The sequence below is a fragment of the Podarcis muralis genome, chromosome 9, assembly GCF_964188315.1.
Source record: "Podarcis muralis chromosome 9, rPodMur119.hap1.1, whole genome shotgun sequence".
NCBI lineage: Eukaryota > Metazoa > Chordata > Lepidosauria > Squamata > Lacertidae > Podarcis > Podarcis muralis.
Window position 1 is genome coordinate 66,894,911 of NC_135663.1, and position 24,379 is coordinate 66,919,289.

The window sequence follows — 24,379 nt, forward strand, 5'->3', positions numbered from 1 at the left end:
CAAATGCTCCCCTGAAAGGTTTGGCAGTCGAAACAGAAGGCTTTTTATCACAGGACAAGAAATCAGCCCTCAACAACTTAACCGGCGGAAAATATTTTTTTGAAAAAATCCCTAAGCCCCGGGGTCAGAATTTCAGCAAAAATCTGACTTTTGGCAATTCACTCAAAAATGATGCCAGAAGCTTGCAAATGCTCCCCTGAAAGGTTTGGCAGTCGAAACAGAAGGCTTTTTATCACAGGACAAGAAATCAGCCCTCAACAACTTCACCGGCGGAAAATTTTTTTTTGAAAAAATCCCTAAACCCCGGGGTCAGAATTTCAGCAAAAATCTGACTTTTGGCAATTCACTCAAAAATGATGCCAGAAGTTTGCAAATGCTCCCCTGAAAGGTTTGGCAGTCGAACCAGAAGGCTTTTTATCACAGGACAAGAAATCAGCCCTCAACAACTTAACCGGCGGAAAATATTTTTTTGAAAAAATCCCTAAGCCCCGGGGTCAGAATTTCAGCAAAAATCTGACTTTTGGCAATTCACTCAAAAATGATGCCAGAAGCTTGCAATTGCTCCTCTGAAAGTTTTGGCAGTCGAAACAGAAGGCTTTTTATCACAGGACAAGAAATCAGCCCTCAACAACTTAACCGGCGGAAAATATTTTTTTGAAAAAATCCCTAAGCCCCGGGGTCAGAATTTCAGCAAAAATCTGAATTTTGGCAATTCACTCAAAAATGATGCCAGAAGCTTGCAAATGCTCCCCTGAAAGGTTTGGCAGTCGAACCAGAAGGCTTTTTATCACAGGACAAGAAATCAGCCCTCAACAACTTAACCGGCGGAAAATATTTTTTTTGAAAAAATCCCTAAGCCCCGGGGTCAGAATGTCAGCAAAAATCTGAATTTTGGCAATTCACTCAAAAATGATGCCAGAAACATGCAAATGCTCCCCTGAAAGGTTTGGCAGTCGAAACAGAAGGCTTTTTATCACAGGACAAGAAATCCACCCTCGACAACTTGAGCAGCGGAAAATATTTTTTTGAAAAAAATCCCTAAGCCCCAGGGTCAGAATTTCAGCAAAAATCTGACTTTTGGCAATTCACTCAAAAATGATGCCAGAAGCTTGCAAATGCTCCCCTGAAAGGTTTGGCAGTCGAAATAGAAGGCTTTTTATCACAGGACAAGAAATCCACCCTCGACAACTTGAGCAGCGGAAAATATTTTTTTGAAAAAAATCCCTAAGCCCCAGGGTCAGAATTTCAGCAAAAATCTGACTTTTGGCAATTCACTCAAAAATGATGCCAGAAGCTTGCAAATGCTCCCCTGAAAGGTTTGGCAGTCGAAATAGAAGGCTTTTTATCACAGGACAAGAAATCAGCCCTCAACAACTTAACCGGCGGAAAATATTTTTTTGAAAAAATCCCTAAGCCCCGGGGTCACAATTTCAACAAAAATCTGACTTTTGGCAATTCACTCAAAAATGATGCCAGAAGTTTGCAAATGCTCCCCTGAAAGGTTTGGCAGTCGAACCAGAAGGCTTTTTATCACAGGACAAGAAATCAGCCCTCAACAACTTAACCGGCGGAAAATATTTTTTTGAAAAAATCCCTAAGCCCCGGGGTCAGAATTTCAGCAAAAATCTGACTTTTGGCAATTCACTCAAAAATGATGCCAGAAGCTTGCAATTGCTCCCCTGAAAGTTTTGGCAGTCGAAACAGAAGGCTTTTTATCACAGGACAAGAAATCAGCCCTCAACAACTTAACCGGCGGAAAATATTTTTTTGAAAAAATCCCTAAGCCCCGGGGTCAGAATTTCAGCAAAAATCTGACTTTTGGCAATTCACTCAAAAATGATGCCAGAAGCTTGCAAATGCTCCCCTGAAAGGTTTGGCAGTCGAACCAGAAGGCTTTTTATCACAGGACAAGAAATCAGCCCTCAACAACTTAACCGGCGGAAAATATTTTTTTTGAAAAAATCCCTAAGCCCCGGGGTCAGAATTTCAGCAAAAATCTGACTTTTGGCAATTCACTCAAAAATGGTATCAACCGGTTGCAAATGCTCCCCTGATAGGTTTGGGAGTCGAAACAGAAGGCTTTTTATCACAGGACAAGAAATCATCCCTCAACAACTTAACCGGCGGAAAATATTTTTTTGAAAAAATCCCTAAGCCCCGGGGTCAGAATTTCAGCAAAAATCTGACTTTTGACAATTCACTCAAAAATGATGCCAGAAACATGCAAATGCTCCCCTGAAAGGTTTGGCAGTCGAAACAGAAGGCTTTTTATCACAGGACAAGAAATCAGCTCTCAACAACTTAACGGGCGGAAAATATTTTTTTGAAAAAATTCCTAAGCCCCGGGGTCACAATTTCAGCAAAAATCTGACTTTTGGCGATTCACTCAAAAATGATGCCAGAAGCTTGCAAATGCTCCCCTGAAAGGTTTGGCAGTCGAAACAGAAGGCTTTTTATCACAGGAAAAGAAATCAGCCCTCAACAACTTAACCTCGGAAAATATTTTTTTGAAAAAAATCCCTAAGCCCCGGGGTCAGAATTTCAGCAAAAATCTGAATTTTGGCAATTCACTCAAAAATGATGCCAGAAGCTTGCAAATGCTCCCCTGAAAGGTTTGGCAGTCGAACCAGAAGGCTTTTTATCACAGGACAAGAAATCAGCCCTCAACAACTTAACCGGCGGAAAATATTTTTTTTGAAAAAATCCCTAAGCCCCGGGGTCAGAATTTCAGCAAAAATCTGAATTTTGGCAATTCACTCAAAAATGATGCCAGAAGCTTGCAATTGCTCCCCTGAAAGTTTTGGCAGTCGAAACGGAAGGCTTTTTATCACAGGACAAGAAATCCACCCTCGACAACTTGAGCAGCGGAAAATATTTTTTTGAAAAAATCCCTAAGCCCCGGGGTCAGAATTTCAGCAAAAATCTGACTTTTGGCGATTCACTCAAAAATGATGCCAGAAGCTTGCAAATGCTCCCCTGAAAGGTTTGGGTGTCGAAACAGAAGGCTTTTTATCACAGGACAAGAAATCAGCCCTCAACAACTTAACCGGCGGAAAATATTTTTTTGAAAAAATCCCTAAGCCCCGGGGTCACAATTTCAACAAAAATCTGACTTTTGGCAATTCACTCAAAAATGATGCCAGAAGTTTGCAAATGCTCCCCTGAAAGGTTTGGCAGTCGAACCAGAAGGCTTTTTATCACAGGACAAGAAATCAGCCCTCAACAACTTAACCGGCGGAAAATATTTTTTTGAAAAAATCCCTAAGCCCCGGGGTCAGAATTTCAGCAAAAATCTGAATTTTGGCAATTCACTCAAAAATGATGCCAGAAGCTTGCAATTGCTCCCCTGAAAGTTTTGGCAGTGGAAACAGAAGGCTTTTTATCACAGGACAAGAAATCAGCCCTCAACAACTTAACCGGCGGAAAATATTTTTTTGAAAAAATCCCTAAGGACCGGGGTCAGAATTTCAGCAAAAATCTGACTTTTGGCAATTCACTCAAAAATGATGCCAGAAGCTTGCAAATGCTCCCCTGAAAGGTTTGGCAGTCGAAACAGAAGGCTTTTTATCACAGGACAAGAAATCCACCCTCGACAACTTGAGCAGCGGAAAATATTTTTTTGAAAAAAATCCCTAAGCCCCGGGGTCAGAATTTCAGCAAAAATCTGACTTTTGGCAATTCACTCAAAAATGATGCCAGAAGCTTGCAAATGCTCCCCTGAAAGGTTTGGCAGTCGAAACATAAGGCTTTTTATCACAGAACAAGAAATCAGCCCTCAACAACTTAACCGGCGGAAAATATTTTTTTGAAAAAATCCCTAATCCCCAGGGTCAGAATTTCAGCAAAAATCTGACTTTTGGCAATTCACTCAAAAATGATGCCAGAAACATGCAAATGCTCCCCTGAAAGGTTTGGCAGTTGAAACAGAAGGCTTTTTATCACAGGACAAGAAATCAGCCCTCAACAACTTAACCGGCGGAAAATATTATTTTGAAAAAATCCCTTAGCCCCGGGGTCAGAATTTCAGCAAAAATCTGACTTTTGGCAATTCACTTAAAAATGGTATCAACCGGTTGCAAATGCTCCCCTGATAGGTTTGGGAGTCGAAACAGAAGGCTTTTTATCACAGGACAAGAAATCATCCCTCAACAACTTAACGGGCGAAAAATATTTTTTTGAAAAAATCCCTAAGCCCCGGGGTCAGAATTTCAGCAAAAATCTGACTTTTGACAATTCACTCAAAAATGATGCCAGAAACATGCAAATGCTCCCCTGAAAGGTTTGGCAGTCGAAACAGAAGGCTTTTTATCACAGGACAAGAAATCAGCCCTCAACAACTTAACCGGCGGAAAATATTTTTTTGAAAAAATTCCTAAGCCCCGGGGTCACAATTTCAGCAAAAATCTGACTTTTGGCGATTCACTCAAAAATGATGCCAGAAGCTTGCAAATGCTCCCCTGAAAGGTTTGGCAGTCGAAACAGAAGGCTTTTTATCACAGGAAAAGAAATCAGCCCTCAACAACTTAACCGCGGAAAATATTTTTTTGAAAAAAATCCCTAAGCCCCGGGGTCAGAATTTCAGCAAAAATCTGAATTTTGGCAATTCACTCAAAAATGATGCCAGAAGCTTGCAAATGCTCCCCTGAAAGGTTTGGCAGTCGAACCAGAAGGCTTTTTATCACAGGACAAGAAATCAGCCCTCAACAACTTAACCGGCGGAAAATATTTTTTTTGAAAAAAATCCCTAAGCTCCGGGGTCAGAATTTCAGCAAAAATCTGAATTTTGGCAATTCACTCAAAAATGATGCCAGAAACATGCAAATGCTCCCCTGAAAGGTTTGGCAGTCGAAACAGAAGGCTTTTTATCACAGGACAAGAAATCCACCCTCGACAACTTGAGCAGCGGAAAATATTTTTTTGAAAAAAATCCCTAAGCCCCGGGGTCAGAATTTCAGCAAAAATCTGACTTTTGGCAATTCACTCAAAAATGATGCCAGAAGCTTGCAAATGCTCCCCTGAAAGGTTTGGCAGTCGATATAGAAGGCTTTTTATCACAGGACAAGAAATCAGCCCTCAACAACTTAACCGGCGGAAAATATTTTTTTGAAAAAATCCCTAAGCCCCGGGGTCAGACTTTCAGTAAAAATCTGACTTTTGGCAATTAACTCAAAAATGATTCCAGAAGCTTGCAAATGCTCCCCTGAAAGGTTTGTCAGTCGAAACATAAAGCTTTTTATCACAGAACAAGAAATCAGCCCTCAACAACTTAACCGGCGGAAAATATTTTTTTGAAAAAATCCCTAATCCCAGGGTCAGAATTTCAGCAAAAATCTGACTTTTGGCAATTCACTCAAAAATGGTATCAACCGGTTGCAAATGCTCCCCTGAAAGGTTTGGCAGTTGAAATAGAAGGCTTTTTATCACAGGACAAGAAATCAGCCCTCAACAACTTAACCGGCGGAAAATATTATTTTGAAAAAATCCCTAAGCCCCGGGGTCAGAATTTCAGCAAAAATCTGACTTTTGGCAATTCACTCAAAAATGGTATCAACCGGTTGCAAATGCTCCCCTGAAAGGATTGGGAGTCGAAACAGAAGGCTTTTTATCACAGGACAAGAAATCAGCCCTCAACAACTTAACCGGCGGAAAATATTATTTTGAAAAAATTCCTAAGCCCCGGGGTCAGAATTTCAGCAAAAATCTGACTTTTGGCGATTCACTCTAAAATGATGCCAGAAGCTTGCAAACGCTCCCCTGATAGGTTTGGGAGTCGAAACAGAAGGCTTTTTATCACAGGACAAGAAATCATCCCTCAACAACTTAACGGGCGGAAAATATTTTTTTGAAAAAATCCCTAAGCCCCGGGGTCAGAATTTCAGCAAAAATCTGACTTTTGACAATTCACTCAAAAATGATGCCAGAAACATGCAAATGCTCCCCTGAAAGGTTTGGCAGTCGAAACAGAAGGCTTTTTATCACAGGACAAGAAATCAGCCCTCAACAACTTAACCGGCGGAAAATATTTTTTTGAAAAAATTCCTAAGCCCCGGGGTCACAATTTCAGCAAAAATCTGACTTTTGGCGATTCACTCAAAAATGATGCCAGAAGCTTGCAAATGCTCCCCTGAAAGGTTTGGCAGTCGAAACAGAAGGCTTTTTATCACAGGACAAGAAATCAGCCCTCAACAACTTAACCGGCCGAAAATATTTTTTTGAAAAAAATCCCTAAGCCCCGGGGTCAGAATTTCAGCAAAAATCTGACTTTTGGCAATTCACTCAAAAATGATGCCAGAAACTTGGAAATGCTCACCTGAAAGGTTTGGCAGTCGAAACAGAAGGCTTTTTATCACAGGACAAGAAATCATCCCTCAACAACTTAACCGGCGCAAAATATTTTTTTGAAAAAATCCCTAAGCCCCGGGGTCAGAATTTCAGCAAAAATCTGACTTTTGGCAATTCACTCAAAAATGATGACAGAAGCTTGGAAATGCTCCCCTGAAAGGTTTGGCAGTCGAAACAGAAGGCTTTTTATCACAGCACAAGAAATCAGCCCTCAACAACTTAACCGGCGGAAAATATTTTTTTGAAAAAATCCCTAAGCAAAAATCTGACTTTTGGCAATTCACTCAAAAATGATGCCAGAAGCTTGCAAATGCTCCCCTGAAAGGTTTGGCAATCGAACCAGAAGGCTTTTTATCACAGGACAAGAAATCAGCCCTCAACAACTTAACCGGCGGAAAATATTTTTTTGAAAAAATCCCTAAGCCCCGGGGTCAGAATTTCAGGAAAAATCTGACTTTTGGCGATTCACTCAAAAATGATGCCAGAAGCTTGCAAATGCTCCCCTGAAAGGTTTGGCAGTCGAAACAGAAGGCTTTTTATCACAGGACAAGAAATCAGCCCTCAACAACTTAACCGGCGGAAAATATTTTTTTGAAAAAAATCCCTAAGCCCCGGGGTCAGAATTTCAGCAAAAATCTGACTTTTGGCAATTCACTCAAAAATGATGCCAGAAACTTGGAAATGCTCCCCTGAAAGGTTTGGCAGTCGAAACAGAAGGCTTTTTATCACAGGACAAGAAATCATCCCTCAACAACTTAACCGGCGCAAAATATTTTTTTGAAAAAATCCCTAAGCCCCGGGGTCAGAATTTCAGCAAAAATCTGACTTTTAGCAATTCACTCAAAAATGATGACAGAAGCTTGGAAATGCTCCCCTGAAAGGTTTGTTAGTCGAAACAGAAGGCTTTTTATCACAGGACAAGAAATCAGCCCTCAACAACTTAACCGGCGGAAAATATTTTTTTGAAAAAATCCCTAAGCCCCGGGGTCAGAATTTCAGCAAAAATCTGACTTTTGGCAATTCACTCAAAAATGATGCCAGAAGCTTGCAAAGGCTCCCCTGAAAGGTTTGGCAGTCGAAACAGAAGGCTTTTTATCACAGGACAAGAAATCAGCCCTCAACAACTTAACCGGCGGAAAATATTTTTTTGAAAAAATCCCTAAGCCCCGGGGTCAGAATTTCAGCAAAAATCTGACTTTTGGCGATTCACTCAAAAATTAAGCCAGAAGCTTGCAAATGCTCCCCTGAAAGGTTTGGCTGTCGAAACAGAAGGCTTTTTATCACAGGACAAGAAATCAGCCCTCAACAACTTAACCGGCGGAAAATATTTTTTTGAAAAAATCCCTAAGCCCCGGGGTCACAATTTCAACAAAAATCTGACTTTTGACAATTCACTCAAAAATGATGCCAGAAACATGCAAATGCTCCCCTGAAAGGTTTGGCAGTCGAAACAGAAGGGTTTTTATCAAAGGACAAGAAATCAGCCCTCAACAACTTAACCGGCGGAAAATATTTTTTTGAAAAAATCCCTAAGCCCCGGGGTCAGAATTTCAGCAAAAATCTGACTTTTGGCAATTCACTCAAAAATGATGCCAGAAGCTTGCAAATGCTCCCCTGAAAGGTTTGGCAGTCGAAACAGAAGGCTTTTTATCACGGAACAAGAAATCAGCCCTCAACAACTTAACCGGCGGAAAATATTTTTTTGAAAAAATCCCTAAGCCCCGGGGTCAGAATTTCAGCAAAAATCTGACTTTTGGCAATTCACTCAAAAATGATGCCAGAAGCTTGCAAATGCTCCCCTGAAAGGTTTGGCAGTCGAACCAGAAGGCTTTTTATCACAGGACAAGAAATCAGCCCTCAACAACTTAACCGGCGGAAAATATTTTTTTGAAAAAATCCCTAAGCCCCGGGGTCAGAATTTCAGCAAAAATCTGACTTTTGGCAATTCACTCAAAAATGGTATCAACCGGTTGCAAATGCTCCCCTGAAAGGTTTGGCAGTTGAAACAGAAGGCTTTTTATCACAGGACAAGAAATCAGCCCTCAACAACTTAACCGGCGGAAAATATTTTTTTGAAAAAATCCCTAAGCCCCGGGGTCAGAATTTCAGCAAAAATCTGACTTTTGGCAATTCACTCAAAAATGATGCCAGAAGCTTGCAAATGCTCCCCTGAAAGGTTTGGCAGTCGAAACAGAAGGGTTTTTATCAAAGGACAAGAAATCAGCCCTCAACAACTTAACCGGCGGAAAATATTTTTTTGAAAAAATCCCTAAGCCCCGGGGTCAGAATTTCAGCAAAAATCTGACTTTTGGCAATTCACTCAAAAATGATGCCAGAAGCTTGCAAATGCTCCCCTGAAAGGTTTGGCAGTCGAAACAGAAGGCTTTTTATCACGGAACAAGAAATCAGCCCTCAACAACTTAACCGGCGGAAAATATTTTTTTGAAAAAATCCCTAAGCCCCGGGGTCAGAATTTCAGCAAAAATCTGACTTTTGGCAATTCACTCAAAAATGATGCCAGAAGCTTGCAAATGCTCCCCTGAAAGGTTTGGCAGTCGAACCAGAAGGCTTTTTATCACAGGACAAGAAATCAGCCCTCAACAACTTAACCGGCGGAAAATATTTTTTTGAAAAAATCCCTAAGCCCCGGGGTCAGAATTTCAGCAAAAATCTGACTTTTGGCAATTCACTCAAAAATGGTATCAACCGGTTGCAAATGCTCCCCTGAAAGGTTTGGCAGTTGAAACAGAAGGCTTTTTATCACAGGACAAGAAATCAGCCCTCAACAACTTAACCGGCAGAAAATATTTTTTTGAAAAAATCCCTAAGCCCCGGGGTCAGAATTTCAGCAAAAATCTGACTTTTGGCAATTCACTCAAAAATGATGCCAGAAGCTTGCAAATGCTCCCCTGAAAGGTTTGGCAGCCGAAACAGAATGCTTTTTATCACAGGACAAGAAATCAGCCCTCAACAACTTAACCGGCGGAAAATATTTTTTTGAAAAAATCCCTAAGCCCCGGGGTCAGATTTTCAGCAAAAATCTGACTTTTGGCGATTCACTCAAAAATGATGCCAGAAGCTTGCAAATGCTCCCCTGAAAGGATTGGGAGTCGAAACAGAAGGCTTTTTATCACAGGACAAGAAATCAGCCCTCAACAACTTAACTGGCGGAAAATATTTTTTTGAAAAAATCCCTAAGCTCCGGGGTCAGAATTTCAGCAAAAATCTGACTTTTGGCGATTCACTCAAAAATGATGCCAGAAGCTTCCAAATGCTCCCCTGAAAGGATTGGGAGTCGAAACAGAAGGCTTTTTATCACAGGACAAGAAATCGGCCCTCAACAACTTAACGGGCGGACAATATTTTTTTGAAAAAATCCCTAAGCCCCGGGGTCAGAATTTCAGCAAAAATCTGACTTTTGGCGATTCACTCAAAAATGATGCCAGAAGCTTCCAAATGCTCCCCTGAAAGGATTGGCAGCCGAAACAGAATCCTTTTTATCACAGGACAAGAAATCAGCCCTCAACAACTTAACTGGCGGAAAATATTTTTTTGAAAAAATCCCTAAGCCCCGGGGTCATATTTTCAGCAAAAATCTGACTTTTGCCGATTCACTCAAAAATGCTGCCAGAAGCTTGCAAACGCTCCCCTGATAGGTTTCGCAGTCGAAACAGAAGGCTTTTTATCACAGGACAAGAAATCAGCCCTCAACAACTTAACCGGCGGAAAATATTTTTTTGAAAAAATCCCTAAGCCCCGGGGTCAGAATTTCAGCAAAAATCTGACTTTTGGCAATTCACTCAAAAATGATGCCAGAAGCTTGCAATTGCTCCCCTGAAAGTTTTGGCAGTCGAAACAGAAGGCTTTTTATCACAGGACAAGAAATCAGCCCTCAACAACTTAACTGGCGGAAAATATTTTTTTGAAAAAATCCCTAAGCCCCGGGGTCATATCTTCAGCAAAAATCTGACTTTTGCCGATTCACTCAAAAATGATGCCAGAAGCTTGCAAACGCTCCCCTGATAGGTTTCACAGTCGAAACAGAAGGCTTTTTATCACAGGACAAGAAATCAGCCCTCAACAACTTAACCGGCGGAAAATATTTTTTTGAAAAAATCCCTAAGCCCCGGGGTCAGAATTTCAGCAAAAATCTGACTTTTGGCAATTCACTCAAAAATGATGCCAGAAGCTTGCAATTGCTCCCCTGAAAGTTTTGGCAGTCGAAACAGAAGGCTTTTTATCACAGGACAAGAAATCAGCCCTCAACAACTTAACGGGCGGAAAATATTTTTTTGAAAAAATCCCTAATCCCCGGGGTCAGAATTTCAGCAAAAATCTGACTTTTGGCAATTCACTCAAAAATGATGCCAGAAGCTTCCAAATGCTCCCCTGAAAGGTTTGGCAGTCGAAACAGAAGGCTTTTTATCACAGGACAAGAAATCAGCCCTCAACAACTTAACTGGCGGAAAATATTTTTTTGAAAAAATCCCTAAGCCCCGGGGTCAGAATTTCAGCAAAAATCTGACTTTTGCCGATTCACTCAAAAATGATGCCAGAAGCTTGCAAACGCTCCCCTGATAGGTTTGGCAGTCGAAACAGAAGGCTTTTTATCACAGGACAAGAAATCAGCCCTCAACAACTTAACCGGCGGAAAATATTTTTTTGAAAAAATCCCTAAGCCCCGGGGTCAGAATTTCAGCAAAAATCTGACTTTTGGCAATTCACTCAAAAATGATGCCAGAAGCTTGCAAAGGCTCCCCTGATAAGTTTGGCAGTCGAAACAGAAGGCTTTTTATCACAGGACAAGAAATCAGCCCTCAACAACTTAACTGGCGGAAAATATTTTTTTGAAAAAATCCCTAAGCCCCGGGGTCAGATTTTCAGCAAAAATCTGACCTTTGGCGATTCACTCAAAAATGATGCCAGAAGCTTGCAAATGCTCCCCTGAAAGGATTGGGAGTCGAAACAGAAGGCTTTTTATCACAGGACAAGAAATCAGCCCTCAACAACTTAACTGGCGGAAAATATTTTTTTGAAAAAATCCCTAAGCCCCGGGGTCAGAATTTCAGCAAAAATCTGACTTTTGGCAATTCACTCAAAAATGATGCCAGAAGCTTGCAATTGCTCCCCTGAAAGTTTTGGCAGTCGAAACAGAAGGCTTTTTATCACAGGACAAGAAATCAGCCCTCAACAACTTAACTGGCGGAAAATATTTTTTTGAAAAAATCCCTAAGCCCCGGGGTCATATTTTCAGCAAAAATCTGACTTTTGCCGATTCACTCAAAAATGATGCCAGAAGCTTGCAAACGCTCCCCTGATAGGTTTCACAGTCGAAACAGAAGGCTTTTTATCACAGGACAAGAAATCAGCCCTCAACAACTTAACGGGCGGAAAATATTTTTTTGAAAAAATCCCTAAGCCCCGGGGTCAGAATTTCAGCAAAAATCTGACTTTTGGCAATTCACTCAAAAATGATGCCAGAAGCTTGCAATTGCTCCCCTGAAAGTTTTGGCAGTCGAAACAGAAGGCTTTTTATCACAGGACAAGAAATCAGCCCTCAACAACTTAACCGGCGGAAAATATTTTTTTGAAAAAATCCCTAAGCCCCGGGGTCAGAATTTCAGCAAAAATCTGACTTTTGGCAATTCACTCAAAAATGATGCCAGAAGCTTGCAAAGGCTCCCCTGATAGGTTTGGCAGTCGAAACAGAAGGCTTTTTATCACAGGACAAGAAATCAGCCCTCAACAACTTAACTGGCGGAAAATATTTTTTTGAAAAAATCCCTAAGCCCCGGGGTCAGAATTTCAGCAAAAATCTGACTTTTGCCGATTCACTCAAAAATGATGCCAGAAGCTTGCAAACGCTCCCCTGATAGGTTTCGCAGTCGAAACAGAAGGCTTTTTATCACAGGACAAGAAATCGGCCCTCAACAACTTAACGGGCGGAAAATATTTTTTTGAAAAAATCCCTAAGCCCCGGGGTCAGATTTTCAGCAAAAATCTGACTTTTGGCGATTCACTCAAAAATGATGCCAGAAGCTTGCAAATGCTCCCCTGAAAGGATTGGGAGTCGAAACAGAAGGCTTTTTATCACAGGACAAGAAATCAGCCCTCAACAACTTAACTGGCGGAAAATATTTTTTTGAAAAAATCCCTAAGCCCCGGGGTCAGAATTTCAGCAAAAATCTGACTTTTGGCAATTCACTCAAAAATGATGCCAGAAGCTTGCAAACGCTCCCCTGATAGGTTTCGCAGTCGAAACAGAAGGCTTTTTATCACAGGACAAGAAATCGGCCCTCAACAACTTAACGGGCGGAAAATATTTTTTTGAAAAAATCCCTAAGCCCCGGGGTCAGAATTTCAGCAAAAATCTGACTTTTGGCGATTCACTCAAAAATGATGCCAGAAGCTTGCAAACGCTCCCCTGATTGGTTTCACAGTCGAAACAGAAGGCTTTTTATCACAGGACAAGAAATCAGCCCTCAACAACTTAACCGGCGGAAAATATTTTTTTGAAAAAATCCCTAAGCCCCGGGGTCAGAATTTCAGCAAAAATCTGACTTTTGGCAATTCACTCAAAAATGATGCCAGAAGCTTGCAATTGCTCCCCTGAAAGTTTTGGCAGTCGAAACAGAAGGCTTTTTATCACAGGACAAGAAATCAGCCCTCAACAACTTAACCGGCGGAAAATATTTTTTTGAAAAAATCCCTAAGCCCCGGGGTCAGAATTTCAGCAAAAATCTGACTTTTGGCAATTCACTCAAAAATGATGCCAGAAGCTTGCAATTGCTCCCCTGAAAGTTTTGGCAGTCGAAACAGAAGGCTTTTTATCACAGGACAAGAAATCAGCCCTCAACAACTTAACCGGCGGAAAATATTTTTTTGAAAAAATCCCTAAGCCCCGGGGTCAGAATTTCAGCAAAAATCTGACTTTTGGCAATTCACTCAAAAATGATGCCAGAAGCTTGCAAAGGCTCCCCTGATAAGTTTGGCAGTCGAAACAGAAGGCTTTTTATCACAGGACAAGAAATCAGCCCTCAACAACTTAACTGGCGGAAAATATTTTTTTGAAAAAATCCCTAAGCCCCGGGGTCAGATTTTCAGCAAAAATCTGACTTTTGGCGATTCACTCAAAAATGATGCCAGAAGCTTGCAAATGCTCCCCTGAAAGGATTGGCAGTCGAAACAGAAGGCTTTTTATCACAGGACAAGAAATCAGCCCTCAACAACTTAACTGGCGGAAAATATTTTTTTGAAAAAATCCCTAAGCCCCGGGGTCATATTTTCAGCAAAAATCTGACTTTTGCCGATTCACTCAAAAATGATGCCAGAAGCTTGCAAACGCTCCCCTGATCGGTTTCACAGTCGAAACAGAAGGCTTTTTATCACAGGACAAGAAATCAGCCCTCAACAACTTAACCGGCGGAAAATATTTTTTTGAAAAAATCCCTAAGCCCCGGGGTCAGAATTTCAGCAAAAATCTGACTTTTGGCGATTCACTCTAAAATGATGCCAGAAGCTTGCAAACGCTCCCCTGATAGGTTTGGGAGTCGAAACAGAAGGCTTTTTATCACAGGACAAGAAATCATCCCTCAACAACTTAACGGGCGGAAAATATTTTTTTGAAAAAATCCCTAAGCCCCGGGGTCAGAATTTCAGCAAAAATCTGACTTTTGACAATTCACTCAAAAATGATGCCAGAAACATGCAAATGCTCCCCTGAAAGGTTTGGCAGTCGAAACAGAAGGCTTTTTATCACAGGACAAGAAATCAGCCCTCAACAACTTAACCGGCGGAAAATATTTTTTTGAAAAAATTCCTAAGCCCCGGGGTCACAATTTCAGCAAAAATCTGACTTTTGGCGATTCACTCAAAAATGATGCCAGAAGCTTGCAAATGCTCCCCTGAAAGGTTTGGCAGTCGAAACAGAAGGCTTTTTATCACAGGAAAAGAAATCAGCCCTCAACAACTTAACGGGCGGAAAATATTTTTTTGAAAAAATCCCTAATCCCCGGGGTCAGAATTTCAGCAAAAATCTGACTTTTGGCAATTCACTCAAAAATGATGCCAGAAGCTTCCAAATGCTCCCCTGAAAGGTTTGGCAGTCGAAACAGAAGGCTTTTTATCACAGGACAAGAAATCAGCCCTCAACAACTTAACTGGCGGAAAATATTTTTTTGAAAAAATCCCTAAGCCCCGGGGTCAGAATTTCAGCAAAAATCTGACTTTTGCCGATTCACTCAAAAATGATGCCAGAAGCTTGCAAACGCTCCCCTGATAGGTTTCGCAGTCGAAACAGAAGGCTTTTTATCACAGGACAAGAAATCAGCCCTCAACAACTTAACCGGCGGAAAATATTTTTTTGAAAAAATCCCTAAGCCCCGGGGTCAGAATTTCAGCAAAAATCTGACTTTTGGCAATTCACTCAAAAATGATGCCAGAAGCTTGCAAAGGCTCCCCTGATAAGTTTGGCAGTCGAAACAGAAGGCTTTTTATCACAGGACAAGAAATCAGCCCTCAACAACTTAACGGGCGGAAAATATTTTTTTGAAAAAATCCCTAAGCCCCGGGGTCAGATTTTCAGCAAAAATCTGACCTTTGGCGATTCACTCAAAAATGATGCCAGAAGCTTGCAAATGCTCCCCTGAAAGGATTGGGAGTCGAAACAGAAGGCTTTTTATCACAGGACAAGAAATCAGCCCTCAACAACTTAACTGGCGGAAAATATTTTTTTGAAAAAATCCCTAAGCCCCGGGGTCAGAATTTCAGCAAAAATCTGACTTTTGGCAATTCACTCAAAAATGATGCCAGAAGCTTGCAATTGCTCCCCTGAAAGTTTTGGCAGTCGAAACAGAAGGCTTTTTATCACAGGACAAGAAATCAGCCCTCAACAACTTAACTGGCGGAAAATATTTTTTTGAAAAAATCCCTAAGCCCCGGGGTCATATTTTCAGCAAAAATCTGACTTTTGCCGATTCACTCAAAAATGATGCCAGAAGCTTGCAAACGCTCCCCTGATAGGTTTCACAGTCGAAACAGAAGGCTTTTTATCACAGGACAAGAAATCAGCCCTCAACAACTTAACGGGCGGAAAATATTTTTTTGAAAAAATCCCTAAGCCCCGGGGTCAGAATTTCAGCAAAAATCTGACTTTTGGCAATTCACTCAAAAATGATGCCAGAAACTTGGAAATGCTCACCTGAAAGGTTTGGCAGTCGAAACAGAAGGCTTTTTATCACAGGACAAGAAATCATCCCTCAACAACTTAACCGGCGCAAAATATTTTTTTGAAAAAATCCCTAAGCCCCGGGGTCAGAATTTCAGCAAAAATCTGACTTTTGGCAATTCACTCAAAAATGATGACAGAAGCTTGGAAATGCTCCCCTGAAAGGTTTGGCAGTCGAAACAGAAGGCTTTTTATCACAGCACAAGAAATCAGCCCTCAACAACTTAACCGGCGGAAAATATTTTTTTGAAAAAATCCCTAAGCAAAAATCTGACTTTTGGCAATTCACTCAAAAATGATGCCAGAAGCTTGCAAATGCTCCCCTGAAAGGTTTGGCAATCGAACCAGAAGGCTTTTTATCACAGGACAAGAAATCAGCCCTCAACAACTTAACCGGCGGAAAATATTTTTTTGAAAAAATCCCTAAGCCCCGGGGTCAGAATTTCAGGAAAAATCTGACTTTTGGCGATTCACTCAAAAATGATGCCAGAAGCTTGCAAATGCTCCCCTGAAAGGTTTGGCAGTCGAAACAGAAGGCTTTTTATCACAGGACAAGAAATCAGCCCTCAACAACTTAACCGGCGGAAAATATTTTTTTGAAAAAAATCCCTAAGCCCCGGGGTCAGAATTTCAGCAAAAATCTGACTTTTGGCAATTCACTCAAAAATGATGCCAGAAACTTGGAAATGCTCCCCTGAAAGGTTTGGCAGTCGAAACAGAAGGCTTTTTATCACAGGACAAGAAATCATCCCTCAACAACTTAACCGGCGCAAAATATTTTTTTGAAAAAATCCCTAAGCCCCGGGGTCAGAATTTCAGCAAAAATCTGACTTTTGGCAATTCACTCAAAAATGATGACAGAAGCTTGGAAATGCTCCCCTGAAAGGTTTGGCAGTCGAAACAGAAGGCTTTTTATCACAGGACAAGAAATCAGCCCTCAACAACTTAACCGGCGGAAAATATTTTTTTGAAAAAATCCCTAAGCCCCGGGGTCAGAATTTCAGCAAAAATCTGACTTTTGGCAATTCACTCAAAAATGATGCCAGAAGCTTGCAAAGGCTCCCCTGAAAGGTTTGGCAGTCGAAACAGAAGGCTTTTTATCACAGGACAAGAAATCAGCCCTCAACAACTTAACCGGCGGAAAATATTTTTTTGAAAAAATCCCTAAGCCCCGGGGTCAGAATTTCAGCAAAAATCTGACTTTTGGCGATTCACTCAAAAATTAAGCCAGAAGCTTGCAAATGCTCCCCTGAAAGGTTTGGCTGTCGAAACAGAAGGCTTTTTATCACAGGACAAGAAATCAGCCCTCAACAACTTAACCGGCGGAAAATATTTTTTTGAAAAAATCCCTAAGCCCCGGGGTCACAATTTCAACAAAAATCTGACTTTTGACAATTCACTCAAAAATGATGCCAGAAACATGCAAATGCTCCCCTGAAAGGTTTGGCAGTCGAAACAGAAGGGTTTTTATCAAAGGACAAGAAATCAGCCCTCAACAACTTAACCGGCGGAAAATATTTTTTTGAAAAAATCCCTAAGCCCCGGTGTCAGAATTTCAGCAAAAATCTGACTTTTGGCAATTCACTCAAAAATGATGCCAGAAGCTTGCAAATGCTCCCCTGAAAGGTTTGGCAGTCGAAACAGAAGGCTTTTTATCACGGAACAAGAAATCAGCCCTCAACAACTTAACCGGCGGAAAATATTTTTTTGAAAAAATCCCTAAGCCCCGGGGTCAGAATTTCAGCAAAAATCTGACTTTTGGCAATTCACTCAAAAATGATGCCAGAAGCTTGCAAATGCTCCCCTGAAAGGTTTGGCAGTCGAACCAGAAGGCTTTTTATCACAGGACAAGAAATCAGCCCTCAACAACTTAACCGGCGGAAAATATTTTTTTGAAAAAATCCCTAAGCCCCGGGGTCAGAATTTCAGCAAAAATCTGACTTTTGGCAATTCACTCAAAAATGGTATCAACCGGTTGCAAATGCTCCCCTGAAAGGTTTGGCAGTTGAAACAGAAGGCTTTTTATCACAGGACAAGAAATCAGCCCTCAACAACTTAACCGGCGGAAAATATTTTTTTGAAAAAATCCCTAAGCCCCGGGGTCAGAATTTCAGCAAAAATCTGACTTTTGGCAATTCACTCAAAAATGATGCCAGAAGCTTGCAAATGCTCCCCTGAAAGGTTTGGCAGTCGAAACAGAAGGGTTTTTATCAAAGGACAAGAAATCAGCCCTCAACAACTTAACCGGCGGAAAATATTTTTTTGAAAAAATCCCTAAGCCCCGGGGTCAGAATTTCAGCAAAAATCTGACTTTTGGCAATTCACTCAAAAATGATGCCAGAAGCTTGCAAATGCTCCCCTGAAAGGTTTGGCAGTCGAAACAGAAGGCTTTTTATCACGGAACAAGAAATCAGCCCTCAACAACTTAACCGGCGGAAAATATTTTTTTGAAAAAATCCCTAAGCCCCGGGGTCAGAATTTCAGCAAAAATCTGACTTTTGGCAATTCACTCAAAAATGATGCCAGAAGCTTGCAAATGCTCCCCTGAAAGGTTTGGCAGTCGAACCAGAAGGCTTTTTATCACAGGACAAGAAATCAGCCCTCAACAACTTAACCGGCGGAAAATATTTTTTTGAAAAAATCCCTAAGCCCCGGGGTCAGAATTTCAGCAAAAATCTGACTTTTGGCAATTCACTCAAAAATGGTATCAACCGGTTGCAAATGCTCCCCTGAAAGGTTTGGCAGTTGAAACAGAAGGCTTTTTATCACAGGACAAGAAATCAGCCCTCAACAACTTAACCGGCAGAAAATATTTTTTTGAAAAAATCCCTAAGCCCCGGGGTCAGAATTTCAGCAAAAATCTGACTTTTGGCAATTCACTCAAAAATGATGCCAGAAGCTTGCAAATGCTCCCCTGAAAGGTTTGGCAGCCGAAACAGAATGCTTTTTATCACAGGACAAGAAATCAGCCCTCAACAACTTAACCGGCGGAAAATATTTTTTTGAAAAAATCCCTAAGCCCCGGGGTCAGATTTTCAGCAAAAATCTGACTTTTGGCGATTCACTCAAAAATGATGCCAGAAGCTTGCAAATGCTCCCCTGAAAGGATTGGGAGTCGAAACAGAAGGCTTTTTATCACAGGACAAGAAATCAGCCCTCAACAACTTAACTGGCGGAAAATATTTTTTTGAAAAAATCCCTAAGCTCCGGGGTCAGAATTTCAGCAAAAATCTGACTTTTGGCGATTCACTCAAAAATGATGCCAGAAGCTTCCAAATGCTCCCCTGAAAGGATTGGGAGTCGAAACAGAAGGCTTTTTATCACAGGACAAGAAATCGGCCCTCAACAACTTAACGGGCGGATAATATTTTTTTGAAAAAATCCCTAAGCCCCGGGGTCAGAATTTCAGCAAAAATCTGACTTTTGGCGATTCACTCAAAAATGATGCCAGAAGCTTCCAAATGCTCCCCTGAAAGGATTGGCAGCCGAAACAGAATCCTTTTTATCACAGGACAAGAAATCAGCCCTCAACAACTTAACTGGCGGAAAATATTTTTTTGAAAAAATCCCTAAGCCCCGGGGTCATATTTTCAGCAAAAATCTGACTTTTGCCGATTCACTCAAAAATGCTGCCAGAAGCTTGCAAACGCTCCCCTGATAGGTTTCGCAGTCGAAACAGAAGGCTTTTTATCACAGGACAAGAAATCAGCCCTCAACAACTTAACCGGCGGAAAATATTTTTTTGAAAAAATCCCTAAGCCCCGGGGTCAGAATTTCAGCAAAAATCTGACTTTTGGCAATTCACTCAAAAATGATGCCAGAAGCTTGCAATTGCTCCCCTGAAAGTTTTGGCAGTCGAAACAGAAGGCTTTTTATCACAGGACAAGAAATCAGCCCTCAACAACTTAACTGGCGGAAAATATTTTTTTGAAAAAATCCCTAAGCCCCGGGGTCATATCTTCAGCAAAAATCTGACTTTTGCCGATTCACTCAAAAATGATGCCAGAAGCTTGCAAACGCTCCCCTGATAGGTTTCACAGTCGAAACAGAAGGCTTTTTATCACAGGACAAGAAATCAGCCCTCAACAACTTAACCGGCGGAAAATATTTTTTTGAAAAAATCCCTAAGCCCCGGGGTCAGAATTTCAGCAAAAATCTGACTTTTGGCAATTCACTCAAAAATGATGCCAGAAGCTTGCAATTGCTCCCCTGAAAGTTTTGGCAGTCGAAACAGAAGGCTTTTTATCACAGGACAAGAAATCAGCCCTCAACAACTTAACGGGCGGAAAATATTTTTTTGAAAAAATCCCTAATCCCCGGGGTCAGAATTTCAGCAAAAATCTGACTTTTGGCAATTCACTCAAAAATGATGCCAGAAGCTTCCAAATGCTCCCCTGAAAGGTTTGGCAGTCGAAACAGAAGGCTTTTTATCACAGGACAAGAAATCAGCCCTCAACAACTTAACTGGCGGAAAATATTTTTTTGAAAAAATCCCTAAGCCCCGGGGTCAGAATTTCAGCAAAAATCTGACTTTTGCCGATTCACTCAAAAATGATGCCAGAAGCTTGCAAACGCTCCCCTGATAGGTTTCGCAGTCGAAACAGAAGGCTTTTTATCACAGGACAAGAAATCAGCCCTCAACAACTTAACCGGCGGAAAATATTTTTTTGAAAAAATCCCTAAGCCCCGGGGTCAGAATTTCAGCAAAAATCTGACTTTTGGCAATTCACTCAAAAATGATGCCAGAAGCTTGCAAAGGCTCCCCTGATAAGTTTGGCAGTCGAAACAGAAGGCTTTTTATCACAGGACAAGAAATCAGCCCTCAACAACTTAACGGGCGGAAAATATTTTTTTGAAAAAATCCCTAAGCCCCGGGGTCAGATTTTCAGCAAAAATCTGACCTTTGGCGATTCACTCAAAAATGATGCCAGAAGCTTGCAAATGCTCCCCTGAAAGGATTGGGAGTCGAAACAGAAGGCTTTTTATCACAGGACAAGAAATCAGCCCTCAACAACTTAACTGGCGGAAAATATTTTTTTGAAAAAATCCCTAAGCCCCGGGGTCAGAATTTCAGCAAAAATCTGACTTTTGGCAATTCACTCAAAAATGATGCCAGAAGCTTGCAATTGCTCCCCTGAAAGTTTTGGCAGTCGAAACAGAAGGCTTTTTATCACAGGACAAGAAATCAGCCCTCAACAACTTAACTGGCGGAAAATATTTTTTTGAAAAAATCCCTAAGCCCCGGGGTCATATTTTCAGCAAAAATCTGACTTTTGCCGATTCACTCAAAAATGATGCCAGAAGCTTGCAAACGCTCCCCTGATAGGTTTCACAGTCGAAACAGAAGGCTTTTTATCACAGGACAAGAAATCAGCCCTCAACAACTTAACGGGCGGAAAATATTTTTTTGAAAAAATCCCTAAGCCCCGGGGTCAGAATTTCAGCAAAAATCTGACTTTTGGCAATTCACTCAAAAATGATGCCAGAAGCTTGCAATTGCTCCCCTGAAAGTTTTGGCAGTCGAAACAGAAGGCTTTTTATCACAGGACAAGAAATCAGCCCTCAACAACTTAACCGGCGGAAAATATTTTTTTGAAAAAATCCCTAAGCCCCGGGGTCAGAATTTCAGCAAAAATCTGACTTTTGGCAATTCACTCAAAAATGATGCCAGAAGCTTGCAAAGGCTCCCCTGATAGGTTTGGCAGTCGAAACAGAAGGCTTTTTATCACAGGACAAGAAATCAGCCCTCAACAACTTAACTGGCGGAAAATATTTTTTTGAAAAAATCCCTAAGCCCCGGGGTCAGAATTTCAGCAAAAATCTGACTTTTGCCGATTCACTCAAAAATGATGCCAGAAGCTTGCAAACGCTCCCCTGATAGGTTTCGCAGTCGAAACAGAAGGCTTTTTATCACAGGACAAGAAATCGGCCCTCAACAACTTAACGGGCGGAAAATATTTTTTTGAAAAAATCCCTAAGCCCCGGGGTCAGATTTTCAGCAAAAATCTGACTTTTGGCGATTCACTCAAAAATGATGCCAGAAGCTTGCAAATGCTCCCCTGAAAGGATTGGGAGTCAAAACAGAAGGCTTTTTATCACAGGACAAGAAATCAGCCCTCAACAACTTAACTGGCGGAAAATATTTTTTTGAAAAAATCCCTAAGCCCCGGGGTCAGAATTTCAGCAAAAATCTGACTTTTGGCAATTCACTCAAAAATGATGCCAGAAGCTTGCAAACGCTCCCCTGATAGGTTTCGCAGTCGAAACAGAAGGCTTTTTATCACAGGACAAGAAATCGGCCCTCAACAACTTAACGGGCGGAAAATATTTTTTTGAAAAAATCCCTAAGCCCCGGGGTCAGAATTTCAGCAAAAATCTGACTTTTGGCGATTCACTCAAAAATGATGCCAGAAGCTTGCAAACGCTCCCCTGATTGGTTTCACAGTCGAAACAGAAGGCTTTTTATCACAGGACAAGAAATCAGCCCTCAACAACTTAACCGGCGGAAAATATTTTTTTGAAAAAATCCCTAAGCCCCGGGGTCAGAATTTCAGCAAAAATCTGACTTTTGGCAATTCACTCAAAAATGATGCCAGAAGCTTGCAATTGCTCCCCTGAAAGTTTTGGCAGTCGAAACAGAAGGCTTTTTATCACAGGACAAGAAATCAGCCCTCAACAACTTAACCGGCGGAAAATATTTTTTTGAAAAAATCCCTAAGCCCCGGGGTCAGAATTTCAGCAAAAATCTGACTTTTGGCAATTCACTCAAAAATGATGCCAGAAGCTTGCAATTGCTCCCCTGAAAGTTTTGGCAGTCGAAACAGAAGGCTTTTTATCACAGGACAAGAAATCAGCCCTCAACAACTTAACCGGCGGAAAATATTTTTTTGAAAAAATCCCTAAGCCCCGGGGTCAGAATTTCAGCAAAAATCTGACTTTTGGCAATTCACTCAAAAATGATGCCAGAAGCTTGCAAAGGCTCCCCTGATAAGTTTGGCAGTCGAAACAGAAGGCTTTTTATCACAGGACAAGAAATCAGCCCTCAACAACTTAACTGGCGGAAAATATTTTTTTGAAAAAATCCCTAAGCCCCGGGGTCAGATTTTCAGCAAAAATCTGACTTTTGGCGATTCACTCAAAAATGATGCCAGAAGCTTGCAAATGCTCCCCTGAAAGGATTGGCAGTCGAAACAGAAGGCTTTTTATCACAGGACAAGAAATCAGCCCTCAACAACTTAACTGGCGGAAAATATTTTTTTGAAAAAATCCCTAAGCCCCGGGGTCATATTTTCAGCAAAAATCTGACTTTTGCCGATTCACTCAAAAATGATGCCAGAAGCTTGCAAAGGCTCCCCTGATCGGTTTCACAGTCGAAACAGAAGGCTTTTTATCACAGGACAAGAAATCAGCCCTCAACAACTTAACCGGCGGAAAATATTTTTTTGAAAAAATCCCTAAGCCCCGGGGTCAGAATTTCAGCAAAAATCTGACTTTTGGCGATTCACTCTAAAATGATGCCAGAAGCTTGCAAACGCTCCCCTGATAGGTTTGGGAGTCGAAACAGAAGGCTTTTTATCACAGGACAAGAAATCATCCCTCAACAACTTAACGGGCGGAAAATATTTTTTTGAAAAAATCCCTAAGCCCCGGGGTCAGAATTTCAGCAAAAATCTGACTTTTGACAATTCACTCAAAAATGATGCCAGAAACATGCAAATGCTCCCCTGAAAGGTTTGGCAGTCGAAACAGAAGGCTTTTTATCACAGGACAAGAAATCAGCCCTCAACAACTTAACCGGCGGAAAATATTTTTTTGAAAAAATTCCTAAGCCCCGGGGTCACAATTTCAGCAAAAATCTGACTTTTGGCGATTCACTCAAAAATGATGCCAGAAGCTTGCAAATGCTCCCCTGAAAGGTTTGGCAGTCGAAACAGAAGGCTTTTTATCACAGGAAAAGAAATCAGCCCTCAACAACTTAACGGGCGGAAAATATTTTTTTGAAAAAATCCCTAATCCCCGGGGTCAGAATTTCAGCAAAAATCTGACTTTTGGCAATTCACTCAAAAATGATGCCAGAAGCTTCCAAATGCTCCCCTGAAAGGTTTGGCAGTCGAAACAGAAGGCTTTTTATCACAGGACAAGAAATCAGCCCTCAACAACTTAACTGGCGGAAAATATTTTTTTGAAAAAATCCCTAAGCCCCGGGGTCAGAATTTCAGCAAAAATCTGACTTTTGCCGATTCACTCAAAAATGATGCCAGAAGCTTGCAAACGCTCCCCTGATAGGTTTCGCAGTCGAAACAGAAGGCTTTTTATCACAGGACAAGAAATCAGCCCTCAACAACTTAACCGGCGGAAAATATTTTTTTGAAAAAATCCCTAAGCCCCGGGGTCAGAATTTCAGCAAAAATCTGACTTTTGGCAATTCACTCAAAAATGATGCCAGAAGCTTGCAAAGGCTCCCCTGATAAGTTTGGCAGTCGAAACAGAAGGCTTTTTATCACAGGACAAGAAATCAGCCCTCAACAACTTAACGGGCGGAAAATATTTTTTTGAAAAAATCCCTAAGCCCCGGGGTCAGATTTTCAGCAAAAATCTGACCTTTGGCGATTCACTCAAAAATGATGCCAGAAGCTTGCAAATGCTCCCCTGAAAGGATTGGGAGTCGAAACAGAAGGCTTTTTATCACAGGACAAGAAATCAGCCCTCAACAACTTAACTGGCGGAAAATATTTTTTTGAAAAAATCCCTAAGCCCCGGGGTCAGAATTTCAGCAAAAATCTGACTTTTGGCAATTCACTCAAAAATGAT